Below are 2,784 nucleotides of genomic sequence, written 5' to 3'. Positions count from 1 at the left end.
AGTAGCTGGGACTACAGGCATGTGCTACCATGCCTGGCTAATTTTTTCTATATACTTTTAGTTGGCCAATTAATTTCTTTTTATTTTTAGTGGAGAGGGTGTCTCACTCTTGCTCAGGCTGGTCTCAAACTCCTGAGCTGAAACGATCTGCCCCTATTTTTAATTTTTTAAGGAAACTCCATACTGTTTTCCATAGTGGCTGCCTCATTTTGCATTTCCTCCAATAGTGTACAAGAGTTCCAATTTCTTCACTTCCTCACCAACACTTGTCTTTTGGTTTTTGATAATAGCCATCTTGACAGGTTTGAGGTGATTTCTCATTGTGGTTTTGATTTTCATTTCCCTGATTGTTAGAGACAATGATAAGTTTTTCTTTTTTTTAAAATATTAAGTTGTTTATTGTAAGATAATTTACAAATATCTTGCTGTCTCCAGTAATTCAAACAGTGGAGCAACAATTTCTGACAAAACACCAGTAAGTTAAAAACAAATCAGCTGGCTGAATTTTCTTTCTTTACCTCTTATCTGAGGATGGAACTTGATTTTCATTAATCCAGAGCTGCAGCATCAGAGATAATTTCAATCAACTCTTTCGTGATGACAGCTTGGCGGGTGCGGTTGAATGTCAAAGTCAACTTATCAATCATATCAGAAGCGTTCTTGCTGGCGTTGTCCTTGGCTGTCATCCTAGCACTCTGCTCACTGGTGGTAGACTCCTTCAAAGAGTAGTAGATGATGTTAGCCAGATTGTATTCTTGGTAATTTTGCAGCACATCATAATCAATATCATCGTAGATACTCATAGTCTCAGCACTTGTAATGGTATTAAGAGAGAAGATGGGTTTTTTTCTGTCTTATAGGAGATGACAGACCTGAAACGATTAAACATGATAGAGCCTTCATCAAACTCATATCCAGAATTTAGTAACTCAAGGGCAATGACTGATGCATCTCCAAAAGTAGGGGGCTTTCTGCCCACTTCTTTGAATGCCACTAGAAACTGGTCAGAATGAGTCCTATGAAGTATGCCTCTGATTTTATTGCCAATTCCAACAATCATAACTTCTTTCCCGGCCTCTGTGAGCGTAGCCACCTCATTTTTCATCTGCTTAGCAACTGAGGAATGGATAGCACCACAAAACCCTCTATCTGAGGACACACCAATAATGAGGTGCTTCTTCTTGTCTTCAGGCACCTTAATATCAGCTTTTTCATACAGAGCCAAAGATCCTGTTCCGTACACTGGAGCTGGTTTCAGATCCCTCTCAGCTCGGGCATATTTTGCTGCTGCTACCATTTTCACAGACCTCATAATTTTCTGGATGTTTTTGATGGACTTTAATCACCTGGTAATATCTTTCAAAATTGCCATATTTTGAACTTGGACCCGCACTGAAGGTCGCTCACAATAATTTTTTTCTTATATCTGTTAGCCATTAGTATGTTTTATTTGGAGAAATGTTTATACAAGTCCTTAGCCAATTTTTAAATTGGGTTATTAGTTTTCTTGCTATTGTGTTGTTTGAGTTCCATATGTATTTTGGAGATTAACCCCTTGTCAGATATATGGCTTGCAAATATTTTCTCTCATTCCATAGGTTGCTTTTTCACTTTACTGTGCAGAAGCTTTTGAGTTTGATGTAGTCCCATTTATTTATTTTTGGTTTTGGTGTCATATCCATGAAATCATTGCCAAGACCAATATCATGAAGCTTTCCCCCTATGTTTTCTGCTACGAGTTATACAGTTTCAGGTCTTATGTTTAGAAATGTTTTTCACTGGATGCTAGAATGCTAACCTCTGCTCCTATATTCACCCAAAATTATAAATAAAAAAGAAGTTAATTTTTGTGGGTGCCTAGAGTAGGAAGTTGTGAGAATCTGAGCAAAACTTGCAAATCATAAACCAATGTCAATTAGACTTTCTATGTTCATGCAGTCTTACAATGGCAAGAATTTCTCTGGTTGTGCTGACATTTTGGCACACATGATCACACTCTTCAAAGACCGTAAACAGTGTGGTGGGAGCTGTGTTCAGAAAGAATTACTACTCTATAAAATTATGGAGGCACTGAGAGTCTTTTCATTTCTCCTCTCTCCTGGAAAGGTACAGTACCTTCCTTGTAGACACTGCTCTGGGTAGTATGATGCACAGACTCAAACACTGCACTTTTCAACACACAGCTTGACCCCAGATTCACAACCTTTGGGACACTACCCTTTGATGTGAAATCCAACCACAAGGCTCATGAACTATGTTAACACAGACCTTTATCTATTGCATTCATTACAATTCAAGCAGAAGGAAAGTGACTCGGTTCAATAGTACTGTGGGACAGCAAGCTTCAATGATAGTAATCATGTCTTCTAGAGCATACCTTGGGTTGCAAAATGCTTTTCCATATGCTATCCTGTGTTAAACTCTCAATAATCTTGGTGGGATTTTATAGACAGGAAAAACAGATGAAATCAAAAGGATCAAAGTACTTGACCAAGTCCATAGTCAGAAGCAGGGCTGGCACTTGAGCAGAGCTTTCTTACTCCAAATCCTGTGTTTCTTTCATGATATCCTCTCGTCTTGAAGAAGGTGGCACAAGGGCAGTATTATGTGGTGGTTAAGAGCACATTCAAATTCCAGTTTTGCTACTCATCACCTCAGTGAACTGGGGAAAGTTACTTAGCCACAGGACCCTGCCCTGGTTTTCCCATCAATAAAATAGAAGTAATAATACTATGTACACCATTGGGTTTTGGAGCTGAATGCATTAATGCCGAAGAGCACTAA

General features: G+C 38.7%; 1 pseudogene; it reads right to left on the bottom strand.

The window, feature by feature from the left end:
• Positions 1–505: 505 nt before the first annotated feature.
• LOC105885683 (ATP synthase F(1) complex subunit gamma, mitochondrial pseudogene) lies at positions 506–1,381 on the bottom strand (annotated as a pseudogene).
• Positions 1,382–2,784: the final 1,403 nt, after the last annotated feature.

Source organism: Microcebus murinus, chromosome 2, assembly GCF_040939455.1.
Source record: "Microcebus murinus isolate Inina chromosome 2, M.murinus_Inina_mat1.0, whole genome shotgun sequence".
NCBI classification, from domain to species: domain Eukaryota; kingdom Metazoa; phylum Chordata; class Mammalia; order Primates; family Cheirogaleidae; genus Microcebus; species Microcebus murinus.
Note: the sequence above shows the minus strand (reverse complement) of the source record. Positions and strands in the feature narration are given on the sequence as shown.